Source organism: Tiliqua scincoides, chromosome 4 (assembly GCF_035046505.1).
Source record: "Tiliqua scincoides isolate rTilSci1 chromosome 4, rTilSci1.hap2, whole genome shotgun sequence".
Lineage (NCBI taxonomy): Eukaryota > Metazoa > Chordata > Lepidosauria > Squamata > Scincidae > Tiliqua > Tiliqua scincoides.
The window spans coordinates 164,492,995-164,520,965 of record NC_089824.1 but is presented as its reverse complement, the minus strand read 5'-3'; the positions used below and the strand labels follow the sequence as shown (position 1 = coordinate 164,520,965).

Below are 27,971 nucleotides of genomic sequence, written 5' to 3'. Positions count from 1 at the left end.
ACACAGACACACTCACCAAACCCTCCATTTACTCCAAAGGCCACGTTAACTCCACACACCCTCACCACCTCCCCCCTGCTTCACAGAGAGAGGCATTCAGAACATTTTTATAGAATGTATTTACTCACTAAAAACTACACTTGAAACATAAATGTTCCATTTCACTCAGAATAGGAACTTTGGTCTCTAAAATGATACCTCGCCAGGTAAGTGTAGCTGTTGCAGGCATGAGACATTTTCTAAGACATCAGTCCATATCCAAAACTCTCACTGACCAGGACTGTCAGGAATCTTTTGGAAGTCTATTCCCATTTTCCAGTTCTCTTTTGCCAGGTGTACCTATTCAGAAACACCTTTTCTTCCCATATAAAGCAAATCAGGCCTGTTGCTCTCTCAGAATCTGGACCACGGGGTCTATCATCTTCATCACCATTCCTAAGCATGCAAAGCATTTCACATGTGATACTTTAATACGCAGGTCACAACAGTATATCAGAGACAGAGAGGGCAAATATCCATTCAGCAACCAAGTGCCAGACGAAACAGGTATGTTTTGAAAAGCCATGAGAGGGAGTAGTTCTCAGTTTCCCAGGAAGGCATTCCATAGTTGCAGCACCACTACAGAGAAAGCCAGCCCCTGAGCTGCCACCCCTTTCACTTGGGACAAAGGCAGCACTTGTAGAAGAGCCCCTTCAGTTGCTCTAAGAGGGTGGGCTGGAATGTATGGAAGAAGGCATCTTTCAGGTAGCCTGGACCAAGGTCATGGAGGACCTTAAAGGTTAGAACTAGCACCCTGAATGGACAGCCAGTGTAGCTACTGAAGCAGTGGTTCAGCCGAGTCATAATGTCTGGCCCCCATAACCACTCAGGCCACCACATTCTGCACTAACTTGACTGTCTCCCTGGAATTATCTGTTCCCCATTGGCTCAATGAGTTCTTTTTTTTTCTTTTCCCCTTAAACTTTGCTCTGTTTTTTATATTTGTTTTTTCACCACGTAAAGTTATAAATTAATGTTTTAATGCCTTGTTTGATGTTTTTACTTGTTGTGATACTTTGTAGTTGATTATAAAGCTTTGTAAGCTGCAGTGGCAGACTTACCCCTCCCCGCTCCTGGGGCAAAGATCCGCAAAGTCACCCCCCCCCCATTTGCGAAGCCATCTCCGCCTACTTTTGGACTGTGATGGAGCCTCGCATGAACATAGGATAGACTGAGGAAGCCTTCTAAGGTTTCCCTGTGGTCTTAAACTGCACTTCCAGAAAACCTGAAATCAGTTTCTCACCATGTTGGGAGCCTCAGTGAGGCCTCCCGCACAGTCCTAGAGGTGCATGGACCCAGCGCCCGGGGCATTTGCCCAGCTCTAGGTTCTAGACTGGTAAGCTCTAGGACTAGACTCCAGCTCTAGACTCCAGCTCTAGGACTGGTAAGCCACCTTGGGCATTTGTTTCAGTATGGAAAAGGTGCAGTATAAATTTCTTAAAATAAAAGATTTTGATATAACCCTTACAACAACAATACTTACCTGTTGGGTAAGTAAGCATTATCATCATCAAACTGCAGCTAGAATGTTGAGGCTGAGAGGGAGTGGTTTGCCTACTTCACCTACTTTAGTAAGGCTGCAATCCTAAATTCACTTTCCTGGGAGTAAGCCCCACTGAACACAATGGGACTTACTTCTGAGTATACATGTATAGGATTGTGCTCTAAATCCAGTGACAAATCCCCTCATCCACAAGTCCAGGAATAGCTGAGCACCACTCTAGAAGCAAGTCAAAACAAGTAAACAAGTGCAAAAGTTACTGTATCAGGGAAGGGGGTGCTCAGGCTCATGTTACATGTCTGAATAACTCCACTAGCCTGGGAAAATACACACTATATACAAAGGATATTAGAGATTCCTTCTCAGATTTATTCTAAAAATGAAGCATTGAGCAAAAGTACACTAAACCCAATGCTTTTATTCAAGATACTGCCAATGGAACACAGCATCACCTCACAAGATTTCATCTTTCACAAAAGCACATGGGATGATCCATCACACAAGGTACCCTCACTCCAAGCTGCCGGATGACAGATGTTCTACTACCAGAGCGTTGGGATTGGCTGAGCACCCAGACAAATGTTTTATAATTCCTTTTTCTTCTCCTTCTTTGCCAATGTCTCCCACGAGAGGTGTGATGATGGACGGTGACATAACTGACTGTTCCCAATCAAGGTAATGTAAGTAATGACAGCTGACGTGATTCCTGGAACGTGCTTGCAGCTGTCGGCCTATCTGCTTTGCCTACTATAGCAGAACCGTGGCTGTGCATAAGGAAGGAAGCAGGGTGGGGGAAGAAAAGGAGAGAGGGAGTTGCAGCACAGGCCTTCAGAAAAATTAGCAAGGCTACCTTGACTGGCGACTGACACCTCCACAGTCAAAAACCTATATCGAAACAAAGAGTACAATAATGGTCCTGTTACAACATAATCTGCCCCAGGGAAGAGCCCTCAAAATTGACTCTCACCAAAGGGTGAGAGGAAATAGGCTGTATTATGCAAGTGTGTGACAGCCACAATCCTGGCAACATGAACACTTACTTGGAAGCCTACAACTGGCCACTTACATATGCTACATAAAAGTAGACTAAGGGAAAGGCAAATTCATGACTCACAGCTATGATTCATTTATGTTCTCTTCAAGCAGGAAGCACTCAAAGCCTTCGTAGCCATGCATTATTTGCCACCAGACCCACTGCTCTCTTGACTTCTCTGGAGCACGCAAATTATCAAGCAGGAGGGGAGAGGAAAAGCAGGTCAACCTTCCACTCCACACTGAGCTAGGTGCCATTCAGAAGCACTTAGACTCTCCAATCCCACTCTAACACAGACACTTTGAGGAAGATAACCATGCCAGGGGTAGCTGGAAGTAGTTAAAGGCATCAAGACATCCTTCTTGCTTTGACTACCCCCAAAGTCAACAACAAACCAAGCAAATGGTTCCACCCCAAGTCCTCTTGGGATCTCCTCCTCAAGCCACCTCTGGAAGGGGAAAGGGTAAGATTGTTTATTCACTTTGCGCTGCACTCTGTAGGCAGTCTGGAACATCAAGAAAGACTCTCATCACTTCTGAATATCCTCCAGCCTCACAAGAAGCAGGAGAAGAAAGACTCTCTTTCCCTAGAGTACTCAGCTCCTGCAAATGAACTGAGGAAGTGGCTGCTCTCCTCACCTAAGTGAAGAAAAAGAAATCGCCCCCCTCTGAGTCCTTTGCAATGCACAGGGAACTCAGGCAAGAGGAGCCATCTCTTGCTCCATGCTTGCCCACAAATGCAGTTGCCCGCAAGAGATTCCTGGTTTCTGAAAGCAACCTGGCAAGAACCTTTGTGAACATCATTGAAGCTGTTCCCAAGCATGGCTTCCCTTTTGAGTTTGCAAAGATGACTCTTATTCAGTGGCTACAGAAAAGATGTGGTCAAGACACTGAGGAAACACAAGGACAGATCTTTTCCTTTAAAAGGACATAGCATCCAGAACTTTTCTAAAAAGGAAGTAGAGGTTCCGACCCTGTATACACAGATTCAGGACCTGCAGTTTTAATTAACCACAGGTTCCGAACCTGCGATGAAGACCAGACCTGAGCTCCTGGACGCCACCAGAAATGTTCTCCAACTGCATCCAGGAGCCTTTCTGAGGCCCACATAGGCCATGGAAAGGCCTGCAGAAATGTCAGAAGTGCACTTCCAGTTTTTCCAAAAACCAGAAGTGCTCTTCTGGAACCTCTGGAAGCCTTTCTGAGACCCAAAGAGACCTCTCTGGGTCTCAGAACACCTTCTTACAGCAGTCAGGGAATATCTTGAGAGGACCTATGGACTGGATCTGCAAATGTGTTTATCTCTAGGTTTCAATATCTTCAGGGGGTTCAGGGACAGATCCCCTGCAGACACAGAGGTATGAATGTATGCCTCTTTAATTCTTAGCTGCACTTTTACTCAAACTCAGATACAAAATACTAACATGGCGTTAGCATGTTTGCACACTTGCAGTTTGTTTCATTCTTTTTTAATTTGTCTTTCATTGTGTGTCATTTGTGCATGCACTGCTTTTGTGCTTGCAAAACACACGAGAAAGGAGCAGAGGAGCAGTGAAACCTCAGAGAGACAAGCAGAGATAAATCAAAGCAATGCACTTTTGAGTAGGTGTACCAGCTTGCCATTTCAAGTAGCAAGCTGGCAACGTACTCACAAGTACATCATCATCATTTCCTCTAATAGCGAATGGGTGACTGAGCGCCTAAATTTGGAAATGAAACAGGGGCACCCAAAAATAAGACAGCAGCTTCTGTTTACGCAGAGGGCTCCCCAGAGATGCAGACTTATGCATGTTTGGGGGGGGGGGGGAAGAACACCAAACTTGGGCACTCCCATGCCTATTAGTTTTAAAGCAAAAAGGAACTAACCAAAAACAAGTCATGAATTTCTGCGTACAGAGATACCTTTCAGCATAAAATGGGATCATTTCAAGAGAGAGGGAGGACAAATAAGTCCTTTGTTGTTTTCTTCCTCCCTTCAGGCCCTGAACAGCACTGCATGACTCCTATTCTTGACTGGCTGGAGCCCAAAACAGGAACACTGCTGGGAAAAGCTGGGGATACAGGTCCCTCATTTGTTCTCTCTAAAACCAAACTTGGGTGGTTAATAACTTAGCAGCACAGGAGATAAGCATGTCACTTCCAACTGGTTACAATGAAAGCAAGGGTCATCCTCCACATAGCAGACTGTTTACAATACAGGTGGGACTTTGGTATCCACTGATTCAGCATCCACTGATTTGACTCACTGATACCAGAGTTCAGCATTAAATGCCTTATAACAAGGGGAAAAAGTGCCAAAATCCCATTTCCTACCTTCACGCAGTTAAATTGCACCAGTTGCAAGCTTTCCAGGGTTTGAGACAGCTTTAAAGATCTACTTCCAGGTTTCTTGCTCCTCCACTGTCAACCCAGAATGCATTGATATAGATGGAATACTGCATTCAGTCACTTAGATAGGGTGAATAATGGAATCTAATGGAATTGTTCACCCCATCTAGTGGCTGAATGCAGTACAGCGTCTATACCAGCCATTTTCAACCACTGTGTTGTGGTACATTGGTGTGCCACAAATTGTTCCCAGGTGTGCCGTGGGAATTTGGGATAGGGACATTTATTAGTAGCGCCATTGGGGATGTGAGCCCCCCACTGGCAGCATAGTGTACCTTGTCAATTGTAAAAAAAACTATTGGTGTGACCTGAAATGAAAAAGATTGAAAAATCACTATTCAAACCTTGCTACAAGACATTTAAAGGTGGACCCCGGTATTCACTGATTTTGGTATCCACTGATTCCAGTGCCCACTGAGGGTTCTGGCAAGGAATCCCTGTGAATACCAAGGTCCCACTTGTATAATTCAGCAGTTCTCTTGGTGTTTGGAGCCCTTTAAACTCCTGAACAAGTCTCAGGGAGCCCTGCTGGCACACATGCAGAGTCTCAGGGAGCTCGAAAGCACTGGTGGGTTCCTAGAAGCACACTTTGAGAAACACTGATCTAATTTGTACTTTTGCAAGAAACTCTTCTCTCACAGAATGCTCTGCAAAGCTATTCTGACAAACTTTTTATCTACGTTTGGCTGTGAAATCTGAGATGCTTACTGTTATTACTACTATTATATATTAATCCTGTAGTTTAAGATGTAACCAGCATAATTTCTCTGAGAAGGGAATTCTACGATGTCAAATGTCATGTCTTGATATATGAATTAGAAAGTAAGGCTTCCAGTTAAATTTTCTGTTTCTGCCAAGGAAGGAAAAAAGAGTTGCCATTTAAACTTCCTTTTATCACCTGCAAGTATCATTGTAAGGAAGGATTGCACAGGCAGTCAGATAGGGGAAAATATATCCCATAGTACCCTTTTTCAGGGAGCGATGCCACAGGAAAACGGGACTACTAGTCTAGGTTGCTAGATGGGAAGGTAAGAGGGAACCAGGGGCTGTTAGTTGGCTCTACAAACCAGGAGGATGGTAGACAAAGCTGGCTATTGCAGCAAGGTAGGGTTTAAAATGCTGCTATCAACAACACAACCCTTACTATATCACATTGCAGTGAGACTAGTAAAGCAGAAGGGGGAAGAGGAATAATGGCATCTTCAAGTCATGGGCTTGCTTGGCAGAAAATCTAACTGGACACAAATAATACAGTTGGCACCGGCAGCCTGTTGCCTGTTCATAAGTTCACATCTATGTTCTCTTACCACACAATGAATGACCCACAGCATTCTCTCTTCTTCTTTACCACCCTAGTAAATCCTTAAAATCTTCTGGTTTCTGTTAGTACATGTCCGTCAGGGACATGCCATGGTGCCTTGAGTTCACTGCACAATCCTCAGGTACCACAGCACACAGTTTGGGAGCTAATGCTTTAAAGGAACACACAAGGAAAGAATGAGGGAAATGGGAGAGTGAAGCAGCTCACTGCTGCCCAAGTGGTTTTTTTCAGCATGGGCAGTGCCAAGCTGCTTCATGCCCCTGGCTTCTTCCTTATGTGGTCTGACCACGCAAGAAAGGAACAACGGGAAAGGGTAGAAAAGTAGATGATCTGTTTCTTGGTTGCTTTTTAGAAATAGGAAGTGGTTCATTGTGATTTTTAGAACAAGTTGAAATTGTATTGTTTACACTGGATGTTCCCAAACTTTACAAGAGAGTTGGGACCTCCGAAAGTAGTTGCAGGGGGGATGGGGATGATGACGGCAACACTGCCATGAAAAGGGGGTTTTCTACATATCTGAAGACCACACCTGCCCTCTGGAGGGTGTGGGGGGCCCACAATCCTCTCTGCGGGCCTCCCTGTGCCTCAAAATGGCTCCCTGACAAAATTGCAGCCCATTTCTGATCTCGCAATGAAAACCAGAAGGAGCACAATCACGTTGAAGAGCTGTTCTAAGGCATGGGATGGCCCCCAGAAGGGGTTGTGGACCCCAACACTCTCCAGAGAGCCAGCGCAACCCCCAGATACATGGAAAAACCCTTTTTCTGCTGCAGTGGCACAATCCTGAAAGTACTGTCGTCACTCTCTTTCAGGGGTGGCTAGGGCTTCCCACTGGCTAGGGGTGCCCAAACTCCAGCCCTGGGGCCATTTGCAGCCCTCGGGGACCCCCAATCCAGCCCATGGGAAGTTCCCAGTCTCCAATGAGCCTCTGACCCTCCGGAGACTTTCTGGAGCCCATGCTGGCAAGACGCAACTGCTCTTAGCGTGAGGGATACTGTTCGATCTCTCGTGAGAGCTGTGTGCCAAGGGCTCCCGATACTGCTTGCTGTTTCACGACTGTGATGCAGCTGCAGCAACAAAGGAAAGGCCAGCCTTGCTTGGTGCAAGGTCTTCTATAGGCTTTGAGCTATTGCAAGACCGTCATTCATATGAGTTCCATCTCTAATATATTCATTGATGTAAATTTATGTACAATTGAAATGTAAATTAATTCTTTTTTCCCAGACCCCGATATAGTGTCAGAGAGATGACATGGCCCTCCTGCCAAAAAGTTTGGACACCCCTGGGCTGGGGCATCGCAACACCCTAGTTTGGGAACTCTGGTTTACACCAAAACGGGCTGTTCCAATCAGAGAGAGAGAGAGAGAGAGAGAGAGAGAGAGAGAGAGAGAAGACAAGACATTTACACCAGCTATCTGATAGTACATGCTAAAAAACATCCTTAACGGAGTTCAATTTTCAGAAAAAGTACAGCAGCTCTACTAGCAACTGAACTGCAGCATTTACAAGAGGGCCAGATAGGACAAACCTCACTGCCCCTAGTGAACTCCATAAGGCTCCTCAGTGGAAGAACCCTTGCAGAGTTGCAAGACATTTTATAATGTCTCAAAAAAAAAAAAAATCCCATGGAACGTGCCATCATTTACCTCCTGTGCTATTGCTCAGCAGAGCTAATAAATCTTGCATGAGCAGAGCAGATTGTAATTTTCTAATATGAAAGGGCACTTGGATTGAAAGAGGGAAGGAAAGATAAAAGTGATTGAATCCCCAACAACCCAGGGTCAGTGACAAGAAACATCCCAAGGCAGACTCCCAAGAAACATGGCTCCTTCTCCCCAACATCCATTTCACCCAGCACTCCACACACTCTGTCTTAAGCAACCATATTGATATAACGTTGCTTTAAATAGTTACACAAGTTATCATTTTCCCCTTTTGATCAATCTGAATTTTCAAGGCAATTACCCTCTTAATCAATCAATTATTGCTATCAGCAGCCCCTCAGATTCCTCCTTAGCCAGGCAGTCACACCTCCGGCACCGACAGCACATGCATAGGCAATGAAGGCGAGGGGCAGCACCAGCTCAGGCAAGTTCATCTTCTGCAGACGCACCTGCCTGCTGTAAGGGTGGAAGGGTGTGAAGGCCATTTCAAGGAACATCTGATGAAAAGAAATGAACATGTATGGGAGAAGGGCATTAGAGAAGAAAAACTCTACAGGGGGATCGTAGGGCACAAATAAAAAGCACAGGGACCAGGATGTTGCTCAGACAATCATCTGGCTGAAGACCAAATCAATGAATCTAGCCAAGTTAATGGTAAGCCATAAAGGCTATATGCTTAAGTCCTGCTTAATTCCTAGCAAGGCAAAAAAGGGGGGGACAAATTTGCACAGATGGCTTCTGCACAATATTTGACTTTTGGTTCTGCGGCTGCTTCAGTGCATGCCCATGTCACAACGCAACCTGTATTACCCACATTACCAACCAATCAAATTTTGGCAGCTTTGTGATGGTTCAATAGGATGAACTTCTAGTTCAAAACAGAGGTATACAAGTATCCTCAACTCACATTCACTATACATGTACCTCGCCTTAGGAAACTGTGCAAAATTGATTTCCATTAAGTACCTGAACACAAAATTATATTCTAGCACTCTTTAAACTGCAGAATTTATTTTCTAGATTTTGCTGTTCAACGATGACTCTTGCTTCAAATCACACTGAATGGTGAATGATATCACTTTCTTTAAATACAATTCAGTGCAAGCATATAAATATCTAAACCAGGGGTGCTCACACTTTTTTGGCTCGAGAGCTACTTTGAAACCCAGCAAGGCCCAGAGATCTACCAGAGTTTTTTTTACAATGTTCACGTCATCATAACATAACATTTATGTGTACAATATATGTTGGTGTACCTTGAGCCCCACTGAGTATAACAGGACTTACTCCTGAGTAGACATGCCTAGGATTAGGCTGTGAGGCTGCAATCCTAGCCACACTTACCTGGGAGTAAGCCCCATTGAGCACAATGGGCCTTACTCCCGGCGTTTCCTCCCAGAGGCACCTGAAGGGGGGGCGGCACTCCGCGATCTACTCATTTTGCCTCGCGATCTACCGGTAGATCGCGATCCACCTATTGAGCACCCCTGATCTAAACCAACAAGGAATTCCACGTCACTTCTTCCTGACACACAGACTTTCTCTTCAGAAAAGACTGTCTTTTCAGTTGAAGCCTGGAAATGATAAATAAAGCCAGTAAGATCTGAAGAGTACTATGCTAATACCAATGTGGAATAGCCCTTATAGGAGAATCAGGGAGATCTTGCAACATCCGCTTCATCTTCTAGAGTCATTTGAACATATCAAACTGCCTTATACCAAGTGAGACTATTGGTTTAGTATTATCCACGCTGACTGCAGCAACTCTCCAAGTTTTCAGACAAAGTCTTTCCAGAGTCCTACATGGAGAGGTTGGGAATTGAATCTGGAACATTCTGTATTAAAAGCGTGGTTCTCTACCACTGAGCTATGGACCCCCCCAATGCAGTGGGCTTGTGAATCCAAAACACATTATTATGGCAACATCATTAACATTTTAGAAAGACAGTTCTGAGCTCTGTGGAAGAGACCCTCTTTGTAGCTATAGCTCTACAAGGACCACTCTCCTGAATGCGCTGACGCAAGGACACATTCTAGATCAGTGATTTTCAACCTTTTTCATCTCATGGCACACTTATAAAGCACTAAGGGCGCAATCCTAACCCCTTATGTCAGTGCTTTCCAGCACTGGCATAGCAGTGCCAATGGAACATGTGCTGCATCCTACAGTTGGGTGTCACTCATGGAGGCCTCCTCAAAGTAAGGGAATGTTTGTTCCCTTACCTCAGAGCTGCATTGCCCTTAAGCCAGTGCTGGAAAGCATTGACATAGGGCCCAATCCTATCCAATTTTCCAGTGCTGGTGCTGATGTGTCAGGGGTGTGTGCACTGCATCCTATGGTGGAGGGGCAACTGTTGGGGGCTTCTCAAGATATGGGAACATGTATTCCTATACTACAGGACTGCACTGCAGCTACACCAGAGTTGGAAAGTTTGATGGGATTGGGCCCATAAGGGGTTAGGATTGCACCCTAAAATTATCAAGGCACACCATACTGCCGGTGGGGGAGTCATATATTCCATTGGCCCTACTAATAAGTGACCTTCCTCCAAATTCCTGTGACACACCTGCGGACCACTTGCGGCATACTAGTGTGCCACAGCACAGTGGTTGAAAATGGCTGTTCTAGACTCTGTCACATTGATTCGCTATTCGTTTGGTTGCACAGCAGTGTATTTTTCTCGCAGAGATACTCAAGTTTTTCTTCTTGGTATGGAAGGACAAGTTAGCACATTTAAGTCATTACTGCAAAAAGACTGCAATAGGTAGCATAACATCATGGTTAAGAGACGGATCCGAACCACAACTTTCCAATTCAAATATTATCTCAGTATTAGACAAGGCACAATTTCTCAGTTCCTAACTGTAATATAACCACTACACCATCCTGGCTCTACTGGTCCTACTTCCTTATCTATATATTGAAATAAGAATCCTGCTTTTCATCATAGATAAGCATAGATGGTTTCAGATAATTTGGGGAGGGGGAGTTAAATTAGCTCCTTTAATGTATGCATCTTCTGAAGCAGCTATTCTCAAAAAGGCAATATAATTCGTTTACTATAAGGCATGGTAAGTAAAGCTTTCACAAAAAGGAGTATCACTTGCACAATTAGGTTGGCAGCAAATGATACCTATAGGTACAGGACAGCTTGAAGAGGCCAGCATGTCAGCTAACGTGTCCCTGGCAGAGTGTCTGACGGATGGCCCTGCGCTTCACTAGCTATTTTACATGGAGCATGGCCGATCAAAGCTATCCCCACTGTGTACCATGGAGCAATAAAAATAAAAAACCCACAGGAAGAATTCCTTAGGCGGGTAATGGGCACTTTATTCCTTTTTATGGCACTAAACATAGGCAGCTGGCATAATTACACTACAATAAAGGCATAATGTGCACCTAGCAGAACAAACGCAAGGCTTCTGATAATTAGGCAGAGCAAACAGTCTGGGATTCAATCACATGGTTTTACTTGGTCTCTTGGATCTGTCTGAGTCCCAATTCCCAATGCAGGCAGAGGCTGACCCCTATGACACTTCAACCAGGTTGACTCTTTTCTGGGTGCAACCTGTTTTCTTGATTTTCACTCATCCCCCCACCATCTCAAAGTACATGATGCAGTTAGCTCGGTCAATGAGGCTCTACAATGAGGCTTTAGTTCTTTTGAATGGATACATCTCTATTAGAGTATACAGAGCCTAGAGGAGACCAGACAGCAGTACCTTGGATCTCTGCATTAATATTTGCTAGAAGTTTGAGGTTTAAGTCACTCTTTCACACTGTTGCATGATTGTTACAGAGCAACACAGCAAGAATGTAAGCCACTGCACCCCTGAACAGCCCTGTTATTTGCACAAAGGAATGTGCAGAGCATCAGGAGTAATGCATGGCCTTTGTGAGTTACCTGAAGCCAATTCTGCTCAACGTTGCATATATGCAACAAGGACCTAATGTGTACATCTGTGGGTCGGGCAAAATTAAGGCCAGCAACTGCTATGATCTCCCCAGAAAGTTAGCATTCTCTAACACTCACATGAGACAGCTGTGACCGCTATCTAAAAATCCCAAATTAAGCCCATGCTCCTAAACAGTCTTTAAAAATAATCAATCAAATCAATTGCAAGAAGCTTCGGAAGGTTACATCCACAACTCATGTGGACAGTCACTGAAGAGTAGGTACAAGTCCATAACCTAAGCAACTGAAGTTGAGGGTCTAGATCTCTTGGGCAATATCCTGCACGAGTTTTCTCTTGGGCAATAATTGCAGGAGTTTTCCAAATGCACAGGGGAGCACATTTGGAAATTCACTTTTGTAGGCTGAAAGTTATAACACTGAATTATAGCAAGTAAAATTCAGTGCCCTTGGGGCAGACCCATATTTCTTACTAACAAGCCTCAACAACAACAGCAGCAGTACCCCTCCATAGGTTCAGAGCTGTGAGACTTTTCAGACATTTGTGTTAACACAGTTCTAACACCTCAGGAAGAAGCTGAGCCTTGGGATAGCCCTCGAAGACAGATATCGCACAAGTATGACTGTAAAGGGATGACTCTGTATTAGTAAAAACAGTCACTGCATTCTGCTTCTGGAAAGGTACCTCTTCTTTCCATCATCACAAAGCATTCTTAAAATTTCTGCACCAATTATAATAACAGCCACAAAAACCTGAAAGTGTTTTAAAATTCATTTGTCATTAAAAATGCTTAATATCAGATTTTTTTTGGGGGGGGGGAAAGGCTTACAAGTAAAGAATATTGGGGGGGGGAAATTATATAGGTTTTTCATCCTCCTATACCTTGTTTTTTCCTGTAGGAAAACAAAAAGCAAAACAGGAAAATACATAATTGACAGATGTTTTTAGAGCAAGCTCTAAAGCAAGCTCTAGACCAGGGTTCCCCAAACTGTGGGTCAACACCCAAGAGGTGGGTCGCGAGCCCATTTTAGGTGGCCCCCATTCATTTCAATATTTTATTTTTAATATATTAGACTTGATGCTACCATGGTATGTGACTGCATTTGGGGAAATGTTACAGAGCTATATTTTTAACAAGCTACTATGTATATTATTTTAACAATGATAGTAAATGGGACTTACTCCTGGGTATGTGTGGGTAGGATTGCAGCGTAGGATAGTTAAAAATTTTCCTGCTTGATGATGTCACTTCTGGTCATTACATCACTTCTGGTGGGTCCTGACAGATTCTCATTCTAAAAAGTGGAACCCAGTCCTAAATGTATGAGAACCAGTGGCATAGCTAAGGGGGTGCAGTGGATAGCAGCATCAAGCTTTAGGGGGGCAACAAGCTGAGCTTGACACTAGTGGCCAAAGTTGTGAAAATTTTGGTATGTATAATACCATCGTGTTATATATTATTGGAAAGGTAATTTAGTGCAGAGTGCAATAAAACAAACAGCACTGGAATATCTGTTTTCTATCCAAAGTTATGGCCAATTAACCAGAAAATGAAAACACAACTGCCTTGTGGAACAAAAAGTGGATTTGTTTAACTCCAAGCTGACCTATGAGACTGTTTGTTCTGAGTGTCAATGAGATATTATGATACAGCATGGAACCAATAACTTTTTATTTATTTAAATTTGATTTTGTCATGCAGGGGACTACAAAATGTTCTTTGACCCCAGGTTGTAGATAGATGCCTTAGCTATGCCAATGACTGGGGGAAGCAGCAGAGCAAGTGGGTGGTGAGCTGCTGGGGGGAGGATGTGGGTTCCTCCCAGTTTTCACTTTTTAAAAAACCTGGGTGTGACATCACTTATTTATTTATTTATACAGATATTTATATACCTTTGGTTGTCAGATTTCTCCTCAGACTTTAATCCAAGGTGGTTTACATAGGCAGGTTGTTCTAAAACCCCGTAGGGATTTTTACAATTGAATAGTTCTAGTCCTTCATAGAACTCCTCGTTCCAGCTGGATTCCTTCCTGGTCTGATCTCTCTCTGGCCCTTCACCTCCCAAGCTCCACTTGACAGCAACTCCTCTCTGCCACCGAGGGTCAGCTCATCACTATATCAGCGTGTCATCAGTTCTCAGGTACTTCCGGTTGTTTCGAACTGGCAGCCTCAGATCTTCAGGCATACAAGGCGGCAGCTCTACCAACTGAGCCAGACCTCCTGCCTCACAACTTCCGTTTGTGACATCACTTCCGGAGCAACATTTTGAGCTTGGCACAGGGCTACACGATCATTAGCTACGCCACAGGTGAGAGCCACTGCTGTTATTTTGCCCTAGACTGCTCCTATAGTGAGAAATTGGACAAATTGGAGGGGACTGGACAAATTTCTGGAGGAAACGTCCACCACGGGTTACAAGACCTGATTTTGTGCAAGCTCCTGATTTTAGAAGCAGACTACCTTGGAATGCCAGATGCAGGGGAGGACACCAGGACTCACTGAACTCTCGTACTGAATTCTCAGAATGTAATGCATATCCATTACTCCACAGAACCCCATATCCACATGTCTGTGGTAAGTTTACCATCAAGAAAGCATTTCCAGTATAAATGCAGTATAAATATTTTTATCCATGCAGTATAAAAAAATCATCCTATATTCATTATCTTGCAAATACAAATAAAGCACTCTATAGTTTTGAATACAAATAGCGTTTAGACCTCTTCAATCTAGAAAAGAGGCGCCTGAGGGGGGGCATGACTGAGACATACAAAAGAAAATATTTCTTTACTCAGCGTGTGGTTGTTCTGTGGAACTCCTTGCCGCAGGATGTGGTTACGGCATCTGGCCTGGGTGCCTTTAAAAGGGGATTGGACAAGTTTCTGGAGGAAAAATCCATTATGGGTTACAAGCCATGATGTGTGTATGCAACCTCCTGATTTTAGAAATGGGCTATGTCAGATGCAAGGGAGGGCACCAGGAAGCAGGTCTCTTGTTAACTGGTGTGCTCCCTGGGGCATTTGCTAGGCCGCTGTGAGATACAGGAAGCTGGACTAGATGGGCCTATGGCCTGACCCAGTGGGGCTGTTCTTATGTTCTTAAATAAAGTACTCTACAGCACTCTTAGTGGGGTAAAAACCTAAGGTCCCTCTTTCTCGTGCAATTTTTCCTGCATTAGGTGAATGTGGAGAAGGGGAGTGGCATTGCACTCACTGGTCCTGCCCCATTGTGCCACCTGCTGGCCATGCTACACAAATTTCTCTACCCAATTCATATACAGCCAATCGCAAAGTGCAATCCAAGTAACAATAATCTCTAATTTGTTCCTCAGGGATTCCTATCCATCTTAATTTAACCAACCTATCTCCTAATTGTGTTGCATACATGTGATATCACACAACCTCTTGGGATGCATATTGTGGAATCAAACAGGGGAGAACATAATGCCATTTTACGTCATTTGTCACAGACTTAATAGAAAACACCTTTGTTGGGGGGAAGCCAATCATGGGTTAACATCCTAGACCAGGGGTGCCCAAACCCTGGCCCTGGGGCCACATGCAGCCCTCGAGGCCTCTCAATGCGGCCCTCAGGGAGCCCCCGGTCTCCAATGAGCCTTTGGCCCTCCAGAGATTTGTTGCAGCCCGCACTGGCCCAACACAACTGCTCTCAGCGTGAAGGCAACTGTTTGACCTCTTTGCGTGAGCTGTGGGATGAGGGCTTCCTCCACTGCTTGCTGTTTCATGTCTGTGATGCAGCAGTGGCAGCAAAGGAAAGGCCAGCCTTGCTTTGTGCAAGGCCTTTTATAGGCCTTGAGCTATTGCAAGACCTTCATTCATTCATATAAGTTCATCTTTAATATATTCATTTATGTAAATTTATTCAAACTTTAAATGTCAATTAATTCTTTCTTTTCCCGGCCCCCGAAGCAGTGTCAGAGAGATGTGGCCCTCCTGCCAAAAACTTTGGACACCCCTGTCCTAGACCAGTGTTTAACTCACCTAGTTGGGAGGAATAGGAGAAAAGCGGACTCTCAGTGTTCAGAATAAGCTGATTCCTTCCTCTGATAAAAATGGTAAAAACAAGGGAAAGAGAGAAACAGGAGTTCTCAGCAACTGGGGGCTCTCAGCTATTGCCGGAGAATTGCAAAATGAGTTTCCACCAGGTTTTGGCAATATGCAAGTAAGCAGAAAGTGCACCTCAAAGCCTCTCTGCTGTACATGCATTTTCATGTGTTTGGGGAAATAAAACTGATAGGAACAGCAATCAACAAGCTGTATGGAGAATTCTCACATCCCCCTCCTCTTCCTTACAAAGATGGATGTCTTTCAGATGGGGCTGGTGGGGTAAAATGGAAATATAAGAGAGAGAGAGAAAGAGAGAGAGAGAGACAGACATACGGATGGGCAGATCACAGTGTCCCTCCTGTCCCCACCCTCTCCTCTGTTTCCCCACCCCCATCTAAAAAGATATCCATCTACTATGGAAAAGGAAATAAATCTGGGGATTCTCCAAAAAGCTGGTCTTCTGATGCTCCCTAGTTGTCTCCCCCTGCCAGCACACACAGAGTTTTATTTAAAATAAAAATGTGAACTCTGCCACTGGCTAGTCTAAAAAGGTTTTAGCAGTTACTTACATCTATAAAATACAATGATACCAAATAAAACTAGAAGTTGGTTATCATGCCACCCAATGCTTTGCAAATGATCCACATGTGATACCATGTATTGCAGGAGTGACGGAATTGAAGAGGATACAGAAAGCTGTCATGCATATGAGATCAAGGAGGTCTACTTGGTTAGCACAGGAGGTGGAACAGCTTGGAGGTTCTTGTATCTCTAGAGTCAAAACCAACATGAAACATTTTATTTATTTATTCAGAAATTTATATCCCACTTTTCTTCTTCTGAAGAGTCCCCTGAGGCAGCTTACAAAATTTGTAGTACATTTACTAGCAAGACTAAAGAAGTGAGAGATACTATCACTTCATAATGTTTCTTTGGGTCCAGCAGGGCTCAATGTTCCCTATGCAGTTGCGGATCTGGCCCCTGTGCCACCCCAGGGCACAGGATTGCAACACGCTGCCCTCTCCCCCTGCGGAGATTTACCCAGTCGTAGAGAGCATCGTGCCACTTTCCCAGGCACTCCAAAAGCCTTCTGAGGCTTCCGGAACACATTTAAACAGTACTTCTGGTTTTCCAACAAAACTGGAAGTACTGTTTAAGGGTGCTCCGGAAGCCTCAGAAAGCTTTTGGAGCCTCTGGCGACTCAGCACAGGGTTTTGCTGGCCCATGGAACGGCTCCAGAGGGTGGGTAGAGGTGGCAGAGGTGGGCACAGCAGTGCTGCCCCCACAGACATGGCGCCTTGGGCTTTTGACCCCTCTGATTCCCCCTGGATAGCCACTGTCCCTATCTTGAGAACAGCATCAGCCAAATATAAGGGAAGCATTCAGTGTCTTAGGAGGATAGGTGCCATGGTGGCCTCTAAAATCTGGTGAAGAACTGCTCATCTTGCAACTACAGTAGTGTTGTGCATGTTTGACAGAGGTTGTTATAAGCCCAATATTTACATAATGGCCTTGCAACTGCAATAACATGAAGATACAACTGTTGGCCTGGATGGAAGGATGTGTGAAAGAGTAAAATCCTCAACCCTAAGTAGGCAAGAAGCTATTAATACATTAACCTCAAAAAGCTGCATGTAGCCTTCAGCCTCTCTTTTCCCTCCAAAGGCAACAAGGGCGACAAAGGACCAATGGGACTTTTGTACAGGCAAACCTTTTCATCTTTGCCTTAGGAATGGGACAGGCATACAAAAATAACATGATTTATCTTCTAATCACTTTCTTAATCCTGAAAGTTTCTCTTTTGCTCCACTTCAAAGATCAGGACTACCTAATTTCTGAGCCTACCATATTTCTTGAGAAATCCCTATATGGCCTGGCTTCAGAGCTTGCAACCTCTTCCACTTCATACTTAAAGTCTAACCAGTAAGAACAGGAAAAGGACACTGGCTCCAGCAAAATGCCCTTCCTTTCCTTCAGTGAACTGGATCCCCTCCCACCTTGCTCCATGCATGTGGCAACTGCCTCTAAGCTCTCACCTGGCCTGGAATGCAGCCCACGTTGCAGGATTATTGTAAGACATGCCCTGTCTTTAATCCCTTCTTCTCCAGTCTTGCTCTAGTATTGACTGCGGGGGAGGAAGGGTCAGGTGCGAGGTCAAGCTTGTCTCTTTCAACACTGTTACACAACAAGCATTCCAGTCTCTCAGCTGATTTCAAGATACGATGCAATCCAGCAAAGCAGCAGTAAGGAAAACAAGGGCTTCTATTGCGGAGAATGGTGCCAGAGAGATGTGAAAGTAAGAAGACCCTTGGCACTTATCTGAACACAATCCAGCTTTGGGCTGTTATTTGTTGAGGCCTGCCAGTTTGGCTCTAACAGAGAGTGCTGAAATCAGTTCGAAATAAAGGCTTGGTCCTGAAATGCTGATGATTTTCAGCAAGTTATAAGCTTATGCACATAAAAACTAGGGGCTGACCCTTACATTCACAGATAGGTTAGGCTTCCTCAGTTATGCTTAAGAGTACTAATGTACCCACAAAATGTCTGACATGCTTTACTGATGTGATGAGAAATCTCCAACTTCCTTGCAGTATGTGTACCTATCAGCAAGAGGCCTAGAACTGTGAATAGGAAGTTAGAACGACACATACATAAAATCTGTGTCCCCTTTTCCTCAGGCAAGTTCCGTTTTCCTCTTGCAAATTTTCTCTTGCTATATACAGATACTTTAACCAGGACTGGAATAGTGGAGAGAGGAAGAAGGCATATCATTCAGAGAACCATCATGGCCAAGATGCAGAGGTTTAGGATCCTAGGAAGCTGTCTTATATTACGTCAGATCCAGTCCAATACTCTATTGCTGACTGGCAATGGCTCTGAAGGTTTACAAACAGGGGTCTTTTCCAGTTCTATTTGGAGGAGCCAAGGACTGACACCTAGAGCAGGGGTACCAAACGTGTTTCATACCAAGGGCCAAAAAGCATTCATGATGCCTGCTAAGGGCCTGAAGTGATGTCATTAGATAGAAAGTGATGTCATTATTCCAGATATGGGAGAGCCAATTTTCATGTGGGCTGCCCTTAAAGCGTAAACAACTCAGCACTGTTTTCCAGCAATCTGCATCTTGGGGAAGGGGAGAGTTTAGGAAATTTTCATGAAAACTTGAGTCAACATCTGAGGGGTTTGGGACCATCCCTATACATGTCCATATGAGGGGTTTCTTCTTCAATGTTATTCTTATACAAATTGTACTAAGGTCAACTGCAAGTCATAAAACTATTCAATTTTAGTTTCTCTGCCACACTCTTTCAGGAGCCGTTTCCCTTGTTCTATCACAGCATCTGTGTCAACTGGCTTCTATGATCTCCTCTTAAGTTTGCTCTCTATCTGGTTTACAGACAGGGTAGTTTATAAAAAGGTGGAGGCTGACACAAGTTCTGGGGACTGTATTAGTTTCCATGTATTTCAGACACACAGGGATCCCCTCAGAAAGCAGTTTCTTGCACAGTCTGTGCCCTATGGTTCTAGAATGTGCATGTATCCACCACTTATAGCTGTTGCCCTGTGCATAATAGCATGCGCTTTAGAGGTGGACAGCTTCATAACAGGGCTTTACACTAAGGCAGTGTTTCTCAGACTGTGGGTTGGGACCCATTAGGTAGGTCGCGAGCCAATTTCAGGTGGGTCCCCATTCATTTCAAGTTTTTATTTTTAATATATTAGATTTGCTGCTACCATGGTATGTGACTGCATTTGGGAATATCTTACAGATATTTTACTTTTAACCAGTGGCATCACTAGGGTTTGCGTCAGCCGGTGCAGGAGGCCAATGCGTCACCCCCATGCAGTGGGCAGGGCAACACTCCAGGTGGTGGATGTGGCAATCTAACATCGCCCCACCCCCACTGATTTTTTGGCTGTACCTTTTGAGAGAATAAAGATATTTCAACGCAGTTTGTTTCATTGCATTCTGCATGAAATTACACATTGGTTGATATATAACATGACGGTTTTATTTTTACAAACTGTGATTTTAGTGATTTTGGTTACTCGTAGTGTCACCTCCCCCCAGGGTGTCAACTTACTAACACCTTATTGGAGCAGTTCTCAAACTTTTAGCACTGGGACCCACATTTTAGAATGACAATCTTTTTAGAATGACTGGACCCATCATAAAGCAAATTAAAATAAATAATTATAAATAATTAAATTAAAGTAAAACAAATAATTAAATATGGGGAGCTAGCCCTGTTCCATCAAGCGAATTTTCTCTGTAGCCTGCCTGCAATAACACCCCCCGCCCCCCAAAAAAAAAGAATCAGTAAGATTTTCACCCCTACCCAGTTCAACTTAAGTTCTTATATTTCAAGCATATCACTATCAGGACCCACCTGGCTTTGCAAGTTTGAGAGCCCAATCCTAAGCCTGTCTACTCAGAAGTAAGTCCCATTATAGTCAGTGGGACTTACTCCCAGGAAAGTGTGGTTAGGATTGCAGCCTAAAACAGAAAAAAAATTATCCTTACCCTGTCAAGCCTTTTTCATTCTTTTTATGGGGAGGGGGCTGCTGTCTGGAGCATTTGTTGAGTTCCAGCTGCATCAAATCAGGACCATTCTGGTAGCCTCACATTTCCCTTTGCCTGACCTGGCCAGGAGCCAAGGCATGTTTGCTTACTCGCAAGTAAATGCGACCATGTGGCTTAGTTTCACTTTCCATAAGGCTCAATACGTTCACCAGCTTGGAGGGAGGGACCTCCTTCTTGGGTGTTTTTTGGGGGCTACATTCATTGGATCAGGACCATTCTGGAGTTGTTGGATTCCTCTCAGCCTGCCCTCTCTGATGGACTAAGGCAGTGGTATTCAAACGGAGGCATTGCGACGCCCCAGCCTGAGGGCCCTGGTCTCTTTCCCCTTAAGTGGTGGGGGCAGCCAGGAGGCAGGGAGGAGGAAGCGGTGTGATCCCCAGGATCGTGCCGCTCAGGGGGGCTGCAGGGGGCTTGGGTACACTTGCCCAAGCCTCCTGCAGCCTCCTGGGGGTGCGGGGAGCCCTGTGTGACCTTTGGCAGGGTTCCCCAGGTCAGGGAAAGTGAGAGTGGGGCGACTGTGCCTCGCCTCCACTAAACCAGAAGTGGAGCATGATTGCTCCACTTTCCCTTCTGATGGGGCTGCAGGGACTGGGGTGCACCCTGCACTCCCTGGGTGTGGGAAGCCCTGCGCGAGCGCTTGTAGGGCTCCCCAGATCAGGGAAAGGGAGAGTGGAGAGATCGCGCTCCGCTTCCGGTTTTGTGGAGGCAGAGCGTGATCTCTCCACTCTCACACTCCCTAGCGACGCCACTGCTTTTAACAAGCTACTATGCATATTGTTTTAACAATGATAGTCAATGGAACTAACTCCTGGGTAAGCATGGGTAGGATTGCAGGCTAGGATTGTTAAAAATATTCCTGCTTGATGATGTCACTTCTGGTCATGACATCACTTTCGGTGGGTCCTAACAGATTCTCAATCTAAAAAGTAGGTCCCAGTGCTAAATGTGCGAGAACCCTTGCACTAAGGGTTTAAGGATACTCAATCCTCCTGTCTCTGCTGGGTGTGTCAGGAATAATTTTTGGTGTGTATGTTTCTCCCTCTACAAATGATGGAATATTTTTGGCTATTTCTAAGAATGAACTGCAGTGGGTTATCATTTGGAAGTAAAACAGGATTTGGAGGCGCATTCATTTTCACTTCTGCAAGACAGCTTAGCCAAGAGAGGCCTAGCTTGCCCCAAGTTCAGAAGTCTTCTCTAAGTTTTCCTCCCACATGAGCATGAAAATGACTGATTCAACGGGAATCTGGATAGTCTTCAGAAGTTGTAAACATTTGTAGAGAAATGCCTTCTTAAGCCTTGTTTGGCATGGGTAGCAATTCTGGGTCCCCAGAATTTTTGAAACCTTCCAAATGTGATATGGGGGTTGGTGTGTCAGATAAGGACCTTTATTGGTAAAATGTCCAAAAGTACTGTCAGCAAAGAAGCCTACTGTCTGTCTGACAGTATCCCAACCAATTCCATCTATGCTGCATCTCATAACAAAAAGAAGCCTAAAAAAGCGAGAGGTGGTCAAAGATGGTGTCTATTCTCATGCATCCCTCAATAGTGACATTATGCTGCAGCAGCATTCAAGCAAGTATAGCAGGCAGAGGTCTGCATTATGCAATTAGCCTATGCAGCGGCACATCAACTATCACAGACAAGACCAGATGGCAACTACCAGGTTTGTAAGCACAGAGCAAAAATGCTAAGCCACGCTAGGAAGGAATGCACACTGGGAAAAGCACTGTGGGAGCGTACCCAGAAAGTTGAGCCTTCAAATTATGATACACCTGTACAGTATGCCATAAAATTTTGCATGGGACACATTGGCCCAAAGCAGAGCAAATTTCTGGCTGAGGTCAGTCCAGCACTAAGCTGCAGCTTGTGAGCCAGGCCTGACTGTGGTTACTATTGAAAGGGAAGCTATTTTGGGCCAGATTTATATGGAATTTGTCTGGTGCTGCACTGAACTTTGTCGCATGAATGCCACCAGTATTAAATAGGAATTTGTTTTCTCCAATGTCAACAAACACTAGGATTATTTGGGAAATGGCACTTTCCTCTCTAAATCCAAACAGCAAACTTTTACAGTAATAGATTCAGGATAGGTTTCCTTATAAACAGGACTTCCAGGTTGATTTTGCAAAGTAACACCTGATTGCACGATCAAATTACAGAACACGGTATAAAAAGATTTTTTTTTTATCTAAACCAATACTTCCGTAAGAGGAAGTAATAGTAAAAACCCTTCCACAACTACTTTGCAGTAAATATCTTTCCAAATAAAAAGTCTTATCATGAGTGTGAAAAGCTTCCAAAATTGCATTCAGGGATAAGGATTTGTGAACATCAGGCCACTACCACGAACATCCTGCACTAACCTAATGTATAGATGGTATTTCTATAGTGCAATTTTATGCAAGTCTCCTTAGAAGTCCCACTGAGTTCAATGGACCTTATTTTCCAGGTAAAGTAACATATCCCCAACCAATACTAATGGCCAGTTTGAGAAGACACATTCCTTTAGGAAGCCAGGACCCAAACCACACATGTACAAAGCATAAATCAACCCCAATGCTTTTCACTCAAAACTTCAAAGAGGAAAAAGGAACCTTTATATTCCGTTTAACAACAGTCTTGCACAGAAGAAGGAATACACGTTACCAAGATTTGGCTTCAAACCCAACTTTATTTGTAACTGTGTATTTACACACCCAAGACAGGGAGCCCGAGAACCAAGGGATCCCCTTGCAAAATGCATCGCAGCAGGGAGGAGACAACTCAGTTTCTTTCAAGCCCTTTCCTGGATGCCCTTTCTGTCTCCAATGACTACCTGCTAGCTTTTTCCCTTTGATTTAAGAGTTCCTCTCCTGGCCCTGACAGTAAGGTATTTCTGTCCCACAGATTATAACTCACTCTGGGCTATTATTCAGCTCCCAAGCCCTAGCCCTGCTGCATTTAGTCCAAACATAATATCCTTCATGCATATATTATCTGTCTCCCTATTATCTGGAATCATTTCGGAATTAAATTTCAGTCCTGCAATATTGGCTCGAAGAGCAGCTCGCTTTATGGGCTAGTCAAAGGTTAGAATACCAATCAAAATAACACTGCCGATGCAGCGAGACATTTTAATATTCCAAAACCCGGTAATTGTAAAAGGACATAATATTTTTTCCCTGATTACCCCAAAGGCAACACATGTTAACAAGGCAAGGGAGAGAGTGAAAGGATTTCCAGAGTTCAGACAGCTGTGTGACAGATTTAAAGGCAAAGAGATAGAATGCTGGCCCTGATCAGCCTTCCAGAAGAAAGGCACACCTGCCCCACTGGATCCGATCAACACACCCAACACCTCTCTGTGATTGGCTAGTTACCAATATCCTTTGAGCTATCACCTGATGGCCATGCTGATCTTGTTTGCTTTGGAAAGCGGCTAGGTTGAAGGAGCAGTATTTACTCCTTCAACCTAGTTCCTCCTTCAAGGAAACAATTCCCCAAATGGCACACTGAAGCAACCAAGAAACGCAAACTCTGAGATAATCCAAGCCAGGCACGGCAAGCACTGGAAGTAGGCAAGATTAGGCATATGGCAACAATGGGGAGTACTGATTTATAACTTCTGGCAAAAAAATGAAAACGTTTTGCAAAGCTTTCGGGGGGGGGGGGGATCAACCTCTGGCCTGGAAATGCTTTACAGTTAAGCAGATGCTCAAGAGCAAAAGCCCAGTTCACCATACATGCAATAGCTGTTTCCACTGTCTGGGTCATTTTTGTCTTGCAGTAAATTTATATAAACCTAATGTCAGCTCCTGCTTGACCAGACCAACGGTCCATTTAGCCTCATGTCCCACTCTTGATAAAGATGCTTGAGGAAATATATAGCAGTAGCCCATTCTTAGTCACCCACTCCCAATTGCCTCTAAATTTTAGAGACATCCTAAGCATTAGGATAGATGCCCTGAGCATCCTAATAAAGTCTATTGATACTCCTATCTTCTATTAATTCATCTAGGAGGTTTTATTATTATTGCCTAGCAGTACTGATAGCAGCAAGTTACACAAATAAACTGTGGGCTATGGGAAAATAGTTTATGAGCTTTTTCTAAACCTGCAGCTTATTAATTTCATTGGAGCTTCACTGGTTGCAGTAACTATTTGAAAAGGGTAAAAAGTCTGTTTCCTGGTTACATTTTTCTACTCCACTCATGATTTTATATACTGCTGCTTAGAAAAGTAATAGATCAGAGTTCTAATCTTTAGCTTTTCCCCATATGGAAGAAATTGCATATCTCTGATGGTTTTTGTTGCTGTTCTTGGCATATTTTCTGATTTTATGGCATCTCAGATACGTAACACAGGTAAACCTGAAGTTGGATAGCAGGGTTAGAGCAGGATAATGTTGGACTTGGGGATGCCAAGAACTGCTCAGTGGACTCACAAGAGATTTAAACCTACATTTCTCAGGCACACACTTTCAGTTTTGCTTTCTTGCTGCATTTTCTAAGGACAAAACACAAGCAGAACGAACTAAGATACATGAAGAACTTCACACAAGCACAAACACTTAAAGCCAGCTTTGTATCTAATGTATGCCACTGCGCAATAACTTCATTTTCAGTCCCAAGCATATTCTGGCCCAGGCATCTCATCAGTAAATGTATCCATATGCGCTGCACCACATAATTTTTTATTGTACCAAACTGCAACCTTGTCTCCTGCCACACGGGACTCTACAGCACAGATATTGCCACTGCCATACAAGACCAAAAGCCGAGAGGGGTGAGGGAAAGCAGTTATTCAAGAACATTCCTTTTGCTTCCTCTGAAATATTAATCAAAGCATTTTTATAACACATCCTAAGGATCTGCATCTCCTGGTCCAGCAACTACTGCTACAGATGGTTCATACAGTGCCATCAATGTCCTTGGCCCTTTCTAGATCAAAGAACCAATATATGGTTATGGAACTGCAGTGTATACTGCAGTGGCTATGCATCTTTCTTCCTTGTAGCAATAAATAAGTCCACCATAAACAGCTCTGTGGCAGAAGACCTCAGCATCTGAAAGACAAGCTGAAGAATATCATATGCTTCCATTTTGAAGTGCAGATAACTTGCTCTCCCGGCCTTGACTTTCCCCATGCTCCTGCTCCCTCACATGATTCTGCCCCTGCCTGCTAACCCCTAACTATCCCAGGCACCTGTCATTTCACTAATGCCTCCTCTATCCTGACCTTCAGGCAACTTTAGCTTTTCCATGCTTTGGGACCCCACCTAAAGAACACAGTTGTTGTTGTTTTTTAATGTATCTTAATTCTGACCCACAGCCCCTGTGCAATCATCAAGATCAATCAATCAAGCAGATGGAAAGACAGTCAATAGCACTCAACAACTATCTCAATGGTGTTCACTGAGAGAGTTTAAGAGGAGATCCGATACACTGAAACATTCTAATAAAACTCATCTCCCCAGTAACCCCCCCAATACAGTTCTAGTCAAAGAAAAGAACACGATAAACTCCCTGCCCTCAGTCCTGACTAACCTGACAGTTCACGAAGGATACAAGATCGCTCAGTGACATTAAAAATGTCAGCAAGCGGCCAATGTGGCTTGGCAGAGGAAGAGCATTTGTAAGGAGAGGACAGTAAAACTTCTGACAACACATCCAGCTATGAGCAGGGATCATTCTCATTGCTGCTCATCTTCAGATCTTGCATTTATCCAGCCCCTGCATTTGTGTATCAGGCTGATGCTAACTTTTACATGGAAAAAAATGTTCATTTTCAACATTTTTCTGTACCAGCTCTTGCAACAAGGACCAAGAATGCCATACTGTTCTCACTGGAGTCTCTGTCTTTGCATGCACACCAAAGAGAGCCCTGCTGGAAGTACTCTGGAACTGACAACTAAATGTAGGAACATGGACAGCTCCTCTTGCTACAACAGCAACTGCCATTAGCAGGACACTCAAGGTTACAGGCATGAATCAGTTTCCAGCCCTAGCATAGAGAACAGAAAACACTGAGGAGCAAAGATGCAGGCGCCTAGTTTCAACTGAAAACAGCTCCGTACAGTTCAGGCGGAATCAAGGATCTAATACTATTTCTAGAGTGTTGCAAGAATTTTCCTGCACAGGGTTGCAGATCTTTCAGGCCTTCAGCTAATTAAACTACCATACTCTTCCCTCTTGGAAGTCTGGAAAATGCAAGGGCTGGACACACAGTCAAATCCTGTTCTCCCCACACTGTGCAGAGCAAGTGAGTTTCCACTTCCTACAAAGCCCAGCATGCGTCACCATACCTGATAAGAGAATGGCTTCTAAGTGACATCAACCCTGATCTTTGCTGTTTTATACACATGAGCCCTGATCTCTACTGCTCTAGCGATCCTATGTCCTGGGGTTTTGTGCTGCCTCCATTCCTGTGATACTGAAACATCATGAATTGTGATCAAACATCTGTACCATGAAGCTATTCCCTGAAAGAGACATAAAATTCCCCTCTGTCTGAATGTCACAGTGGATTATACATAATAGAAACCAGGCTCCTAATGGGCTGAACCTGATAGCCCAAAACGATGGCAAAAAGACATAATTTATTTGTCCCAAGGGCAAGAGGTGCAGCACAGCCAAGGGTTTCAGCCAGCTGATATCAAACATCACTAAGCAGAGGGATTTGACTTTTTTGTATGTCATTCAACCTGCTGGTTATATCACTCCTATCCATTCACCAGAAGTTTAGTGAACTTCAAATGGCGATCATTAATGGTCACTGAACTGTACAACGCCCCAGCATGCTTTCAGATTGCATTTGCAGAAGGCCAGCTATAAGCCAAGAGATTCAGTCTGACAGCAGCAAAGGATGGAAAACCTTGTCAAGCTCAGTAAAGAACATGCTGCCAGCCTCTCCCTTGTTACAATCATGCCCTACCTCGATTTGACAAAGGAGAGCATGCTAATTTTTGTTCCACTGCTGCTTGGCATGCAGCACTTGTTTTCATTTCAGAAAATAAATAGGCAAAACAAAATTAAGAGAAAGAGAAATTATAGACACTTTTCATCTGGTAAGGTCCTACTTAAGAGATGAGTTAAAATGTTCCTACTTTCTACTCACAAGAGTCAGAATGGTGCCACTTAATCCAGCAGTTTTGCATTTTTAGGAGAGTCATCACAATTCCAGGCATTGTACTAGGTTTTGTTTTCCCCACCCAGTTTGCATAAACTGCCACGTTCCACATCTTAAATGCCTCTTAAGAATACAGGTAGCTGACTTGGGAACTTCCATGTATATAATTCTTGCATACTAGAAGGGGTTTTATGTGATCAGTTCACCAGATTAACAAACAACATGGGGGGGGGGTGTCTCAGTTTCATATAACTCCTATGTCCATACTGCTGTAAGTAACAGAATGTGGTGATAAAAATGGGTGGAACTTTTTTCACAAAAAGTGAAAAAGTGTACACAAAATAGAAG

General features: G+C 44.0%; 1 protein-coding gene across 3 annotated transcripts in view; it reads right to left on the bottom strand.

Annotated features, from left to right (window-relative positions):
* ERI3 (ERI1 exoribonuclease family member 3) overlaps window positions 1-27,971 on the bottom strand; it is a 261,189-nt gene that overhangs the window by 128,194 nt on the left and 105,024 nt on the right. The gene's annotated exons all lie outside the window — the stretch shown is intronic.